A 17078-nucleotide genomic window follows, 5' to 3' on the forward strand; every position below is an offset into this window, starting at 1 on the left:
CCCACCATAACTAATGTTAAAATAAATTAAAGTAATAACACTATTTTAAATATAAATAAATTTTATTTAATGTTAAAAAAGTCTATAAATAAAACAAAATTATTATATCATTTTAAAATATATTAACCTTTTCTAAGTGTAAACATTATTGCAAGATTAATATTTACTAAAAATAAAACAATTCCTTTTAATCAGTTCTATACATCACTTTCAATAATTGTAATACAGAATAAAAAATATAGTTATTTAACTTTAGTTGGAATTTTTAAACTGTATACTTCAAAAATAATTGTTTTTTGTTTTAATATATTCAAAATAGCTACAATTATCATTTACAATAAAGTTGTTAATGCTGTAATTTTTTATATTGTTTTTCATTTAAAAGGAATACATACAAGTTGCTATAAATATTTAACATTGCATTTTCTTTCCAAATTTTGTACATTCTTAATAAACTCTATACGCTGTCCCTATACTTTACCATAGAGAGATCTCTGCTTCGGTGGCGGAGGCCTCCACCTGTGTGAAATGTTATTAGTTGTAACTTTACATTCATAAATTAGTGTCCGCCCTCTGAATAAAGGGGGTGGAGACATTTAAGTCTATGCTTTGTTGTACATTTACACTTGTAAGTGGTGAGTAGCCAAGAGTAGTTAATTTACTACAAGGGGGCCGATTCAGATTCAGGAAAAAAAGCGTCCGTCCGAACCGTATCCGGAGCCCTCTCCGTATGAATCGTACACGTCCATCCGAATCGCCTAGTACGATCCGTATCTCATCACTCCGTCCGAATCGTCGCGAACCATACGAATTGCAAGGGTGAAACCGTACGACACGGACCCTCACAGTGAACCGTATGATTCGTACACATGCTGTACGACCCGATGAGTACGATCCGGACGGGGGTATGAGGACGCGATTCGTACGATCCATGTCAGGTAAGGGCGATTCGTACGGACAATCACACAATCACATACACACCGTATGGTGCGTACCCCATGATCGCAGGGTGTATGCACCGTACACCCTGTGATCATGGGGTACGGTGCGTACACCCCATGATCGCAGGGGTACGGTGCGTACACCTCATGATCGCAGGGGTACGCACCGTACCCCTGCGATCATGGGGTGTACACAGTGTACCCGGGGGGCGGGGGGGATGTTCTGTACCTGTTTCGAGGCGAACTCTGCTTCTCCGGACGTTTTGGGCTCCCGTAAAAAAAGGGTCGTACGGTGCGTACCCGACACGAATCGTACTTGCTGGGTCGGAAAAACCTGCTCTGATGTCGCGTACAGCGGGATCTGAGGGAGAATCGTGCGGTCTTGGTACAAATCGTACTTCATCGTACGTACGGGGACGTTGCAGGGTACAATTCGTATGGGAAAAACGCTCCGTACGGCTATTCGGAGTGTTTTTTTCCTGAATCGGAATCGGCCCCAAAGTGTCAGAGTAAACTTATGTGTAGATTTACTCAAGTGTAAGTTTACCTTTGTGAATAGCCCCTTTTGACTCTGCACTGTACGTGAAATTTCTATACTTCTCAATCTGTTTTCCACTTTGACTCTGTCCTGTATGTGACAATTCTTTACTTCTCTATTCATTCAAGGCTTTGACTCTATCCTGTGTGTCACATCTCTAAACCTCTCTGTGGGAAATTAGGTTGTTGGTTGAGTGGGGAGGAAACCTTGCTCAAGCAATAGCCATAATCCTTGTCAGGGTGAACCACTAAAGTAACTAAATTATCATGTGCTTAACCCTTTGGTAGCTTGGTGCAAAAGCAGTCAGGCTGAACTTGAGGCATGTGTTAAGGATTTATGCAGCACACAAACAGTGATGAAGTGAAAACAAAACAGAAGAAAAGTCCCACACCAATTTAGAAAACTAGAGTAAATTTTAATAAATTATTTGACATCAAAACAACAAAACTCCAATCAGTACAACTGGAGATATGCAATTTTAAAGATATAGGGAAAAATAGTGCCTAACAGCACACAGCGCCATATGTGGTTATCTGGTTGTGCCAGACCGAGACAAAGTCACTAGTTCAGGCTGACTGTGATGGAGCCCAGGCTAGACACAGGGACCAAGTTAGTCCCGCGGAACAAGGTACCGTGAATCCTGGCTATGAAGGGCCTCATTAGGATGTCGGGCAGACCGCCACTGACAAGCCACTAGTGGTGGTCCACCTGACATCTAGGGCAGCGGTCTGACTGCCGCATTATGATGCCGGTGTTCGGAGCGCATCAGGCTGAGGGAGAGCCCGTCGGGTGGGGGTCGGAGCCTAATCCCTAGAATGGAGGCGGTGCCTAAGGAGGCACCGCCATAGGGATTAGGATGTCAGTCACCTTTTCATGGCGGCCTCACCGGCAAAAAAAGGCTCTCTGACAGTGACTTTGTGGTCCCGTAGCAGGACCACCGTCCCCCATGGGCCTACGTTATGTGCCCATGAGGGGCACATGTGGTTCCCCCCTAAACATCCATGCACCGTGTGTCATGCACCACATGGCGGTCGCATCCTAATCTAGTGGGTAGGACCACCAACTACTTGTCGGGCGGTCCCACTCCTGCTGTGATGGTGGTTAGACGCTCGTCTGACCACCATCGGAATAAGGCCTGGAGCGTTGAAATGTCCAGGGTCAATGCTGAGTTGTGTAGCAGTGGTCCCGAGGAGCTGTGGGCTACGATGCAAGGTCCTGCGTCAAAGATGCAGCATGCAGCAGCGGTTTTAAGGAGCTGCCATGCGAGGTCCTGCATCGAGGATGCGTCACGCAGAAGCGGTTTCGAGCAGTTGCGAACTGAGATGAAATACGGCAAGCAGCGCCCATTCTGATGCAGAGAGGTGAGGCAATGCATCGCGCTGCATTGGTTCTGCGAGGACCACAGCTGGGCTAGCAGTGCACCTTCAGGCCAACTCTCAATGGTCCAGGACTGGGGTGCATCACTTGGGAGGTCAGGACTCACATCAGGCGGAGTCCAGGCACTAGGGTTCAAGATGGTTGGGGCCTTTTCTGTTCTTGAGGCTCTGATCAGGAGGCCAGCCAAGTAGCCCTTCTAGTAACTCTGGTGGTCCTGGGTCCAACATGTAGGTCCAGTTCTTCCCGCTCAGGCATCAGAGTAGCATAGCAGTCTTTCTTCTGAGGTTTCCACAGATCAAGGTGTGCACTGAACAGTGTGTCTGAGGGTCCTATTTTAATACCTGGTGCCTACATTGAAGTTGGAGAAGGTTCTAGAGTTTCCCTTTGAAGTGTTTGGAATTTCCTGCCTCTCCACCATGGCTCCAGACTGGCTGCACAATGGGTGGTGTGAAGTTCTTTGTGTAAATGCAGGGCACAGCCTATTAGCTTGTAAATAGGGCTTTTTCTAACCCCCCCTTCCTGCCAATGATGGCCTATCCAGGCACACCTCATCTCTTTATGGTGTGGCTGTCTGGAAGGAATGTACGAAGTCCAACTGCCAACTGCACCCAGTCATGTGACTCAGGAACAGACTACAGGCACTAAACGTTTTAAAAGTGCAATTTTCAAAATTGTGATCTAAAATCCGACTTTACAATTAAAGAGAATTTTAAATCACAATCTCCCAGATACCAAACACATACATTTTCTACCTGCTTCTAATCAAATGTAATATGGCAACCCAATGTTATCCTATAGAAGAGGCAGGCCCCGCTGTTATGAAAAACAAATGTTAGAGTTTTCTTTCACTTTCAGGACATGTAAAAGTTAGAGGTACATGCCCAACTTTTTAAATATATGCACTCTGCCCTGTGGGCTGCTTATGGCCTACCCTAGGGGCAACTCATATGTATTAAAAAGGAGGGTTTATGCCTGAAAAATGTTTTATTTTTCCAAGTCAATATGCTAGTTTAAAACTGCCCACACAGGCAGGCATGGCAGGCCTGATACATGTTTCAAAGACATACTTTAGTGGGTGGCACAATAAAGGCTGCAGGCCCACTAGTAGCGTTCAATTTACCAGCCCTGGGTATATGGTATACCACTTTACTAGGGAATTATAAGTAAATTAAATATGCCAATTTTACCATGTTTTAGGGAGTGAGCAAGAGAACTTCCGCAAATAGGAATCCAGAAAAATAGTAGTGTGAAGGCAAATGGTTTTGGGAAAGAACACCCTAAGGCTGACAGGTCTAATATGTGTCCTCCAGCCCGAAAGTTAGAAGTAACCAAGCCTCCTGAGAGTTCTCATCACTAAAGAAGAAGAACCTGGACAGACCTTCAGAGATGACATGGTCTGACCCAGGATGGTATTCCACTGGAAAGTCCAGTCCCTGTAGGGAGATGGACCACTCCCACAGTTTGAGATTCACACCTCCCATCTGCATGAGCCACCTGAGGGGCACGTAGTCTGTCTGAACTCAGAAGTGAGTCACAAACAAGTATAGTCTCAGCTTCTTCGGTGCCCAGACCAAATCAAAGGCTTCCCTTTGGATAGCAATCCACCTCCTTTTCCTGGGAAGTAACCTCCGACTGATGAAGGCTATGGCTTTGAAGGCTATGGGTTGGTCCAGGCCCTCCTTCTTCAAATGTGTTACTACTGTCCCTATGCCATGCTTTCAGGCATCAGTTTGCATAATGAATTCCCGGGAAACCTAAGGGGCCTTGAGTACCGGGGCTATACACATGGCCTTTTTGAGGGTGTTAAAGGCTTTCTGTCCAGATCACTTACTTGGGCTGCTTCCTGGAAGGCAGCTCAATTAAGGCAACACCAATGGTGCCATATTCCTTGATCCCTTCGCTACGGGGTGTTTCCCCCCCCGCTATGCAGGGGGGGCCGCGCACGGCGTCGCTGTGCTTTGTAACGAGCTCAGCTCGTCATGAGGCACAGCAGAGCTGCACTCATGACGAGCGGAGCTCTTCACGACCACACCCGTTTTGGAACGTTCAGCACAGCGGGGAAATTATCCCCGCGTGTGAACATTCCAATGGCTGTGAAGAGCTCAGCTCGTCATGAGTGCAGCTCAACCATGCCTCATGACGAGCTGAGCTCGTTACCAGCACACAACGGGTTAAAAAACCTCCTGTAACATTAATGAAGGCCTAGGAAGGTCCTCCCTTCTGTTTAGGTTTTGGGTGGCTCCCAGGCCAGGATGGTATGTATTTTGGCCTGGCGGTGGGAGGGGGGATGCACATTACTAGCCCCCCCGAAGAGATGTCTCAAGTACACAACAAAACTCTACCCTATCCGGCACTTACTGGCCTTGTTAGTCAGTCCTGCCTGTTGCATGCCCTGAACAAGTCCTCTCAGCTTCTGCTTTAGACAGCTATGTCATCTAAATAAGCAGCATTGAAGGCCTCCAATCCAGGTAAGTCCTGGTCCACCAACCTCTGGAAGTTGGCAGGGCATTCTTCAATCCAAAGGGCATCACCTTAAATTTGAAATTGGACATCTGGAATAGAGAATGCTTACCTCTCTTTCGCCCCCTCCGGTAGGGCTTTCTACCAGTTCCCTGAAGTATGGTCAAAAGTACTCAGGAACGTGGCAGCCCCTTCCTAACTATAAGTTCATCAGCCCTGGGGATCGGGTGCGCGTCAGTCTTGGTGACTGGGAGGAGTCCCTTGTAGTCCACACAGAATCTGAGTTCTGGGGCACACCTGATGGGCAGCTTTGGGCATCAGATACCAAATCCTATGAAAACGGATGGTGCACCAGAATTAGAAGTCCAAGGAAGCTGTTGTATTTTGAAAAAATCCTTTATTGTTTCAATCTTTTAAAAGGCCTCAGCCAACGCGTTTCTTTCCCATATGAACTTCGTCAGGGCTGAAAGAGTACAAATAAAAACACTAAATACATGAACATACATAACACATAAATATAATGTTATATACACAAATATATACAAAAATATATCAACATAAAAACACATTCATAACTGGGTTACAATTAATAAGACATTAACAGAACGGGAGAACAAATATAATTGCACAGAGGTCTAAAGAACAAAAAACAGATCAAATATAATAACCACAAAGGGCAGAGTGTGTAAGTGCAGTATCAAGTATGTAAGCTCTGGAGTGAGGGAAAACAGTGAGGAAAACTGTCCCAACAACTGGCAAATGTCAGTGCTTAATTTGGGAAAGTGGTTTCTGGTGCTCGGCACTTATGACAGTCTGCCACATGGTGGCACTGTTGTCTAAATTAGAGATGAACAGAACAAAATTTGTTTATTAATTAAATATATATTAAAATGGACTAATACTTGCCACCCAAGCCATTCTTATAGCTTTGGGGGCCTCGAATAGTCGGACTTGTTACACTTATGGGGTGTGATCTTCCACTCCGACATCTGTCATCACAGCATGGTGACCTCAGACCTCTCGTAGTGGGGCTTTAAGCAACTGAAATGGAGAACTTTTAAGGGGTTTCTGAGGGTTTAGAGGTCCACCAAGTAGGAGGTCTCCCCATTCCTCTTTTTCACCTCATAGAGCCCTGTCCACCAGTCTTGAAAGGACGTGGGCTCCACCGGCTCCATAAATCACACTTTCCGGCCAGGCTGAAACTATACCAGAGTGGCTTTCTGGTCATGCCAGTTTCATGACCTCTTGGCTGGTGTCCAAGTTCTCAGAAGACTGTATCCAAAGTTTGTTTATCTGGATCCTGAGGACTAGCATGCATGCATTTACAGCAAAAAAAAAATCTGGAACTGTAATGTCACAGGACCCTTGAACAATAATACGTAGTGGAACTCAGTTCCCAAAACCATGACCTGAGTCATGTTTTAATTTCTGTTGACCCTTGTACCTTGACTTCGATGGCATGCAAAGATCACCGTTCACACTGTTTGTCGTGGGGTGTGAGCCCCGGACTTGTGGTTCAACTCCCCAAAGACTGGATCATCTTTAGCTTTACTACACAACATCTAAAGTGTCACGCCTTGGATGACTGCTTTACAGTTTTAGCGTGACATAATTGTTGTCCTCCGAAGGTGTGTGTGTGTATGGCACTGTATATAGGGTTGTTGTGTGAGGATACGTGTGTATGTGATGTGCATGTCAGTGTGTGTGAGACACACCAGCCTGTGTGTAGCTCATGGGTGATCCCTGAGCTCTTTTTGCCTTACCTGTGATTTATCAGAGGGGCGTCTCTGAAACAGCACCTAGGACCACTATCATCTGAAACATCAAGTGAGGTCCTTCCCCCAGATAGACATTTCTTGGCTGTACTTTCTACCTTCAGTCCTGTGTTAGTATTAAGACTGACAACAAACCACATGGGAGTCCACGGTGACCTGGACTGATGGGGTCATTTATGACAGCCCTGTGTCACTTCTGCGCCACGTAAAGAGGTACATGCATAATGCAGGGCTCTCAATCCGATTTATGAAGCCACGCAAAGCCACCCTGCATGGCTTGAGTGGCCTCATAAATCTTGACTAAAGTGACTAAGTGCAAATCGCTGTGTCACCTTACTCTGCACTCGGAAGGCATTCCATGGGGGTTGTGGTGGGTATTTCCATGCAACACCTGTGGATTTACTAAATCATGTAAACCTGGAGAAGCGCTAAATTCTTACACCTACCGAAGTAAGCCATAACAAGCAGAAATATTTGTATTTCTCCTCGTTCCTGCCTCTTGCCATGTGTGCTGCATTCTGTATTACACATAGAAAGAAGAAAACGCCTCTCAGGGTAGTTGTTGTGCAGGAAGGTGCATCAGGTGGGTGTTACTGGGTGTGGTTTATAAAGTTTGTGATGCAGTGTATTCAGTTAATGGTTGCATGCTGAAGAATAAAGACGAGCAAACCAGAGCTCTGCATGTGGTATGATCTGTTACAAACTCCCGGGCTGGGGAGGACACTACAACTGGCGACGAGAAAAGGGATACATGCCCCCAAGGATACAAGACTGCTCTTCCAAAGAGTTTGCCTTGGTTCAGCAAACTGCTCGTGCATGCCAGTTGGCGTATGTGTGGTTAAAGCACAACTCCAGCTTTTGAGAGGCCCTCAAGGAAGGTAAAGGCCCCACGGAGGAGCACAATCAGTAAGCCTGCCAAAAATCTACTGGTAAGGCGGAAAGAAGAGAAACTGCGCCACAGCATAAAATAAAGCCAGCACTGATACAAAGCAGAAACACTAAAGGCAGTGTCAACCAGGTATGAAAAAGCACTAAAGGCAGTGACAGCAAGGTGCAGGAGAGCGCTAAAGGCAAAGAGGACCAGGCAGAGAGAAAAGCTAAAGTTAGAGACAACAAGGTACACAAAGTACAACTGTACTCACCGGAGCAAATGAGAAACACGCCACCCGATCTCCGATCGAGACGTGGTAGGGGGCCGGTGCGCTCAAAGTAGTACATGGCGTCCACAACAACACAAGCGTAAGTTGGGGGTTGTGCTTACAAAGTCGTTGGTACCCTCAGAAGCGGCTGCAGAAGTGGCTGGTGGCCCTCAGCACAACTCAATAGATCTTCAGGCTTTGAAGCTTGCCAATGGCTATTGAAAAGAGCATCACATACAAAGTAGCTGCGTTCCCCATTCCATACCACCAAAAAGCAGCATAATGGCGCCCGAAGGACTGCCTGGTTCAAAATGTTCAAAGACTTCATGGACGCTAGAGAAGAAGCAGATGCCAAAAAGATCATTAAATACTCAAAGAACCTTGCAGGTGACGGAGTGAAAGAAGTGATAAAGAAGATATCACAAGTTCATGAAGTATCATACCGTCAAATCAAGAAGATATTGGAGGCCAACTTCAATCCAATGTCGAATGTGGATTATGAAAGGTACACGTTCAACCAAGCAAGACAGAAACCTGGTGAGACAATGGATGATTTTGCAGAGAGACTTGATACGCTTAAAAAGCACTGCAAGTTGAATAAAAACAATGATGAAGAAGCCATGCGTCTTAGAGTTATCAATGGTCAGCAGCAGCAGACTCGACTGCGGAAACGCCCTCTACGCGGGAGCCCCGACCAAGCTCATCAATCGACTACAACGCATCCAAAACGCCTCGGCACGACTGATCCTCGATGTGCCACGACACGGCCACATCACCCCCCCCCCATCCCCGTCAACAAGAGGATATCCTTCGAGCTCCTCATCCACGCACACAAGGCACTCTACAAGACCAGCCCAGCCTACCTCAACAGACGGCTCTCCTTCTACACCCCCAACCACCAGCTACGCTCCACCAACCTCTCACTCGCCACCGTCCCGCGCATCCGAAGAACAACCACCGGCGGGAGATCCTTCTCCCACCTCGCCGCCAAGACATGGAACACCCTCCCACTGAGCCTACGACAGACCCAAGACCTACTCGCCTTCAGGAGGATACTCAAGACCACCTCTCCACCCCCCAGCACCTTGAGACCCTCGCGGGTATGTAGAGCGCTTAACAAATGACTGATTGATTGATTGATAAACTTTTATATAGCGCAAACATGATCCAGAGGGATATCAGAGCGCTTCACAATTTCGGTTGATCAAGGTTAGGCAGGCATCAAATACATAACACAGGTAACAATTACAAAGGGTGCAAACACAATATCAGAGTGGAGAAGCGTGGCTCAGTGGTTAGAGGCGGCAGACCCGGAAGCTGAGATTGACGTGGACCAGGGTTTGATTCCCCGCCTCGGCGGGTCTTGGGCTAAAAAAAAGAAAATTTCCACAGACTCGACAATTCTCGCTCTGGTGCCTACTCAACTCACGGGGTCACACTCTGCGACTCTGGGCAATAGCTTGCTTAATCTCCACTACGGCCCCTTGTGGCGGGATGCCTGGCTTTCACCTTGTGGACACCCTGCCGGGGTTTCTCACAGGGGAATACCAGGATGGGTTCCCTAAGCAAGCGCCGGGACGCTTACGGGCAGCTGTGTGCTTTACAAGTCCAACACAGAGTAAGTCCAGTAACTTCAAGCAAAAGATCAGAGCCCCATTAAGGTAGGAACTTGCACATAAGGAATTGTTTTACTTCAATTTTGAAGGCAACCCTGGAGGTGAGTCTGCGAATATCAGGGGGGCACGAGTTTCAGATCCGTGGAGCTGAGCTGGAGAAAGCTATTTGACAAGTTCTCTTTTTTCGAAATATATGTGGTTTCAGAAGGAAGGTGTTAGTGCTTCTTGACGGTCTACCACCTCCAGATAGTTCCAACGTTTGGCATAGGTATTTGGGGGTTTTGAGATGGAAAGCTTTGTGAGTCAGGCAAGCGATCTTTAATTGTATTCTTCCTTCAAAAGGCAGCCAATTTAGCAATTTTAGGACAGGGGAGATGTGCGCAGATCTTTTAGTACCCTTGGTCTGTCTGGCCGCCGCATCCAATACTGCTTTAGGTGGGTCCAAGGTATATTTAAGGAGACCACATAGTGTAGCACTGCCATAATCTCGCCTTGGTAGAGTCAGATCTTGAACAACCTGATTGAAGTCAGCTTGTGGGAGGAAAGGTTTGAGATTCCTGAGTAGTCTCATCTGGTGATTCGCTACCTTGCAAACCTTACTAATGTGGTTCTTCAAATTTAAGTGATTGTCCAGTATGATTCCAAGCGATTTGGCTGAATCAATGATGACAGGGGGGGAGTTGAAAGCAGTGAGACGTTTAGACCAGAGGTATACCTTGGGGGTATGATTAGGAGGAGGAATTAGCAAAAATTCAGTTTTGGAAGTGTTGAGTAAGAGGTGGTTCTCCGTTAGCCAGTTTTGAGTGTTCATGAGGGTAGTGTTGACTGATGTGAGATTGTCAGGGAGGAGATTTTCAGGTAAAGTTGTGTGTCATCTGCGTACATATGGAAGAGAACGTTCATTGAGTATAGTGCATTTGCAAGTGGTTCCAAGAATAGGTTGAGTAGAATGGGGGATAAGGCGGACCCTTGTGGAACACTCATGGATACAGGCAAGGGCTGGGATAGGAAGTAGTTTGCCTTTATTGTTTGGGATCTCTGGTGGAGGAAGGAACACAACCATTGCAGCACCAGACCAGAGAAGCCCATTCTGTGTTCCAGAACAGATAGTAGATTGTCGTGATTTACAGTTGTCGTAGTGAGCCTCAGCTAGGGGTTCGCCCTTCTCTGCACAAGTCCTCTTACCAATAGGATAGAAGTTGGCACGGAAACTGAAATATAAAACAAAGTATTTATTAACCTCAAGAGGTGGAATTACATTCACACAACACCCTTCGGAAATGTATGAAGTAGCACACTGAACAGAAGGAACATGGTCCTTTTATACCCACACAGGGGCTCAGAAGAAGGCGGTACAAGTACAGAAGAGAAGGTTTACATACATAAAAGGTCATATAGAAATGCACAGTCAACCGTAGGGAGGAGCTAACAGTTTGCTGACTCCGGTAAGAATAACCTGACAGTTACAGACTAGAACAAGTGTATGAACAGTTACAGTTTCTTCTGCGCATGTGCAGAGTAGCAGAGCCTAAACATAGTCTGTCTATAAGCATAGTGCAAGAGTAAACGACAGCAAGGAAGGACAGAGCACATGGTGAGCACATGGCAGACAAGATGGCTGCCGAAAACAAGATGGCTTCAACTAAATGCTAACACCGATCGCTACCAAATTACAACACAGTGTCAAATGCAGAGGAGAGGTCAAGGAGGATCTGGAGGCAGGATTCGTTGTGGTCGAGCATTTTTAGAATGTCATCAAAAACATTAATAAGAGCCGAATCAGTGCTGTGACCGCTCCGAAAGCCAGATTGGTGATGGTCTAGGAGTTGGAAATTTTCAATGTGAGCACAAAGTTGAGATTGGACACACATCTCAAGGAGTTTGCCCAGAGTAGTGATGTTGGAGATAGGGCAGAAGTTGTTAAGGTCTGCACTATTAGCATTCTTTTTTTTAAGATAGAGGAAACTTGAGCTGCTTTTAGGCAGTCGGGGATCATACCTTGAGACAGCAAAGCATTAACAATCTTTGTCCAGAGAGGGCTGAGGACTTCCTTGATTTCTTTGAAGACGGAGGGTTGTAGAGGGTCATTGAAGTGACTGGATTGGTTGATATTTTAAAGAATTTTGATGATTTCACTTTCGCTAAAAGCGGTGAAAGTGTCCCAAGAGGCATTGTTTTCGGTGCTCAAACTAACTGGATCAGGCTGTTCAGCTTGGGATGAGTGGGGCGCAAGTCAATAGGTTGGTAGAAAGGCCTTTTTAGATTCCAGTTCGATATTGATGAGTCTCGACTTCTTGGAGAAAAACATAGCCAGAGCGTTACAAGAGGGTGGGCTGTGACCTGGGCAGACCAAGTGGGTGCGTCACACAATTGTTTAACAATTTCAAAAAGTTTCCTTGGATGATTAGAGGCTTGGTTAAGTTGAGATCTGAGGTAGTCGGCCATGGCGCTCTTGATTTGTTTGTTATAGGAGCTCCTCACTGTTCTGAGGACTTTTAGCAGTTCTGAGGAAAGGTTAGATTTCCAGGATCGTTCAGTTGCCCTCAGGTTACGTCGTTCGGAGTTTAAGTTGCATATCGGAATGTTATTACTTAAAATGTTGAGACATAGTTATTCACTGGAGGGGGGCACAGAAGTCTTAGAGTGAGAGACCGAGAGAGTGCTCTGATGAATACAAGCTAGGGCACCGCCCAACTCTTTTGTTCTGTCGAGACAAATTATGTCATGGGAAGGAGGAACTAGGAGGTCTATGATAGAGGAGGCGGAATTCAACCAAGTTTTGGTAAGGATGATGATATCTATCTCCTAGTGTTGAATGTGGTCGAAGATATCCGAGGCGTGTTTACTGGCTGATCTGCAGTTGAGAATTGTGCATTTGAGTCATCCCTGTGAGTGGGAGGGAGGTTGTCATTATTTACAACTCTGAGGTTGAGCAGGGGTTCTCTATTTGGTTTAAGGTGAATGGGTTGAATTCGACAGGGAGGTATCTTGTGGGTGGCTAGATTAAGGGAGTAAAAGGAGAGTAGATCCTTGATATGCAAGATCAGACTTCGTCCTTCTAGGCCGGGAGTCTGTGTTGGAAGGGATAAGGTGTTAAATGTGCGGAGGAGTGGATATTGGAGAGGACCGGATACCATGCTAGGGGGGATTACGGGCAAATTTAGGAGGGAATTGATCGAGGGGAGATGCTCAAATGTCAAAGCTTTCAGGACCTGAAGTTCGGCAGTAAGTAGGTGCAACTGATGAGATAAGTCATCGAGTCGCGCCACTAGGTCGAAAGGTCGGGTAAGGGTTAATGGATGTGTAGGGGGATCAGGTAGAGGGGTGAGTTCATTAGGGGTGCCCGAGTGGTCTAAGGTGGAACAATTAAGATTCGGGGGGGTTGGTCATTGCTAAATTGGAATGATTCTGAGAGCTTGGAAAGAGGGGCAGGGAAATGTGTCTGGTTTGGTTGAGATGGAATTGGGGAGGATCGTTGCGCCATCTCCCGCCTAGCAGGAGGCAGAGTTATAGGGATGGAGGAGGTGGCATTTTCAATTAATAGAAAAGACTGTATGGTGTGAGGGAGCCTCTCCGCACGAGACTCATCCTGCATCAGACTGGCGGTCGGTGAGGAGATAAAGAGCACAGGTCCTCCAGCCAGCTGAGGAGGTGTTCTAGTGGGTTGATGTAATCCGACTGGGGACATGGAGGCTCTGGGATCAACTAAAGGAGCGAAAGGGTTTAGAGAGAGAGGGGTACTCTCAACTGTTAGAGTGGGAGTACTGATTAGTTCCAGCGGAGATGTGGTGGCTGAGTTGGGGCCTGTGGAGTTGGCGTTCACCGCTTTTCTGAGTGTGGGGTAAATAGTGGCCATCTTGGCTAGGTTGATGCTAGAGGCTTGAATACGATGATACCATTATTCGCTCTACACATGCCTTTTATTATTATTAGTAGTATTATAGAGGGTGATAGTGACGCTGGCATTGAGGGTGGACGAGGGAGATGTGAGTTTGAGACCATGGGGTGCTTTCTTAGAGCCTGTTTTTCGAAGCCTGGAGTAAAACACAGATCGCCAGCAAGCCCGATTTCTGGTCATTAACAAGAGAGCTTTTTTGTGCAGTAGTAGGGTCTGAAATTAAGGTTTCGGGTCTGGCTTTGAGAATGCGATGTTTGAGTTTTTTTGCCGCATTTTTGGAGAGGTTAGAAGGTTAGTTGATGATGAAGGCGTTGGCACCTGTGGGGTCGAACTTATCTCCATTATGAGAGAGAGAGTTCTAGTGTAGAAGGGAGCTCAATTAAGAGAATAAGGATGTGAGAGAATACGACGTCAGACCAATGCCTCACAATGATAGGGTGAGGAGGTGTAGTGACTGTACGATGAGAGGCACTGAGATCTTGCTGTGGTGTTCCCAGTGACTGGGGCCCCTTAGATAAATGCAGACAAAGCAACCCATTGGTCATCTCTGCTTTGTAGACTGGAACTGGACGGTAGACGGGGAAAAGGGTGGCCCATCTAGGTTGGGGCAGATGGGGAGCAGAAGGAGGCCTACTCTGTGACCTGCGCCCAAAGCTGCGCTCCTAAGACTGAAGGCACCCGATGTCAGCTTAGGGATTGGCAATTGGGGTCCCAAGGTTTCTGCAACAGATGTGGATTTGTCCAAGGAGAACCATAGTAATGAAATAAGATGTGTTAAGTTGCAGTCCTACTGAAGTGCCAGCCCTGCTGTAGGGTCTGAAGGCACCCGATTGACGTCAATTTGGAGTCAGGCAGTCAGGACCTAGGGCATAACAACCATTGTGGGATTGCAAGAGGATAACCATAGTCAATAGATTGGTGGTGTAGTGGAGCGCTCCTCTTGCAAAGGAGGCACTGCACTTGACCCCTGCTTACAGTCCTGAATAACCAAGCTGGAAATAATTAGGGAAGATAAAGCAATTATGAGGTCTTCAAACCGCCGCCATTTTAAGGTCATTAAATAAGGGGGGGGGGGTTTACCCAATGAAGTCACTAGGGACCTGGGTGCTGTATGGTACAGATTAGGGGGTCCCAGTGAAGGTATCACGAGTACACAAACAAAACATTAAATCTCACACAAAATAAAAAGAAAAATCCACGAACTAATAATTAAGCGCACTGTTATTTATTCACAATGTGCTGATTCAAATTTCTTTGTAGCAAATTTATGAAACATTTTTTTGTGTAGTGCCCCAGGAAAGGGAGGGGTGAGGGACAGTGAATGGGTAGGGAGGGATAATGCAAGGTAGGTTATTCGTGACACGGTTTAACAATTTACAATTTATTGGACAAACAATTTGACTGGCTTCAGAGCCCTGAGCCAGTACAATGAATGAGCTACTACTGCTCAATATTTTAAAAAAGAAGAAACCACATTAGCGATGCTACTAATTAATAAGAAAAATTGCTGGTTGCATCGACTGGTGGACGGAAAAGGCTGTCGACGTTTCGACCCCAGATATATTGGTAGGTTTTGGTCACACCTTAAAGTGGGTTCTTCATCAGGACGAAGAGGGTCCTGGGGAGCACTGGTTTCTCATGGAAAGTTGGGCTCAAAGGCTCACAACTTGAACCGGAGAGCGGGGAGCATTCATAGATCCAGTTACGATTATCTGGATCAATGGTCATCAACTGTGTAATAGCCATTTTAAGGTCAGGCACTGTTCAGCTTGCAAGTCGTCAGGAAGCTGTACCTATTGTCGTATTGAGCTCTCTTAAAAGGCTGACTGCAGTGCACTGCCTCCAACATGCTTGCAAATCTCTTTGCATGCCAGGCGCTTCGCAACTAGGGAAGTAAAATGTGTTCCTTATTACATCGGGAGCCGGAATTTTAAGAACAGGCAAAATTTCAGCCTACGAAAACCCAACAGTCAAGAGTTGGCAAAAGAGGTGCAAGTACCTGAGTGAAAGGTGAATCCAGTCGAGTTGTCGAGGATCGGACGTTCAATAGAGTAAGTAAGGTCATTAATGCTCATTAGTAACCTCCTTGTAAGCGGTGGACATAAACCGCCATTTTGTGAGGGCAGATTTAGGTGATTTTAAATTTCAGCATGGAAGACCACAGGGAGGTTTCAGACCTGCCTCAGACACCATGGAAGAAACTGACTCTCGTTGAAGAAACTGACAGGACGTCATTCTCCACCATTCAGAAACAATCACCGATGTGAACAAGTGGCTGGCTTCTGGCGCCGGAGTTTTCCCCGTGTCCTTTGAATACCTCCGGTGATGTGGGATAGCTAGGGCTGTAAAGGGGGCAACAATATCGGGGGTCTTGAAACCTGCAGCGATGCCTATGTAAGTGCATGCAATCCAGGACAAAAGACGCGCTCCATGCACTTGTGCTCACGACAGGACACTCAATCCCCACCGGTCGTGTGTAAGAGCCAGGGTGTGGAGTAAGATGTTGCCTCCGGGGTCTTTAGTACTGTAGCGATGATTCTGGGGTTGCGCATGAGCCTGGCGCGAGGACGCGCAGACCTCCAGAGGACGGGACGCCGAAGCGCTGAAATTAAATGAACCGTCTCCTGAAATGGAATTCACCTGCGGGCTCTCGTCAGCCTTATGAGATGAGGGCGAGCTTGGTCGGATGGAGGATAGTCAACATTAAAGACTCGGTTCCAGCCATCTGGAATCCTGTCGATCGACACCAGTGAGTTTCCGATAAAGGTTAGTCCTGCCACAGACCGCCGTTTCTATGTTACAGATTTAAGGAATTCCGTAGTTAATCTGCTTTACAATATATTGTAATTGTAATGTTGTAGTTGCCCCCCAATGATCACAGGACACGGTAGTGCAGGTAACGTGGTTTATTTCTTGCTAACTACCAGAGAGCGCCGAGCCGGGTGTATTCCCTGCTTCGGCACTCGCGCTAATCCCGTGCGGGGCTGCGCGCGCATCTTAAGATGGCCGCCGCCGCACGTCGCGTCGTTACGCAACGTGCGTGCACTAGACCGCTACACTACATATCTCCCCTTTTTCCAAACAATGAAACTTTAACTTACAGTCCGCCGCTCATATCAAAGTCCTTGAACCTGGCAGGCTTGACCACTGCTCTGCCCCTTCGGGTAAGTCTTCCCGGGGTGGCAATGTCCTCTCTCACGGGAGTCTCTGCACTGGCTCCCCCACTGTTCAATGCAGCCGGGCTCTCCCTTGGTCTCCTTAAGCTCCTCTCCTTCTCCACTCTGGGACTGTCTCTGTCACTTCGCTCTTCACCAAATTCTTCTCCTCCCATGTC

The 17078-nt window shown here is 46.8% G+C and overlaps 1 protein-coding gene across 1 annotated transcript in view; it reads right to left on the minus strand.

Moving 5' to 3' along the window:
• LOC144752744 (uncharacterized) overlaps nucleotides 1–17078 on the minus strand; it is a 339420-nt gene that overhangs the window by 189391 nt on the left and 132951 nt on the right. The gene's annotated exons all lie outside the window — the stretch shown is intronic.

Source organism: Lissotriton helveticus, chromosome 5_1 (assembly GCF_964261635.1).
Source record: "Lissotriton helveticus chromosome 5_1, aLisHel1.1, whole genome shotgun sequence".
Taxonomy (NCBI): Eukaryota; Metazoa; Chordata; class Amphibia; order Caudata; family Salamandridae; genus Lissotriton; species Lissotriton helveticus.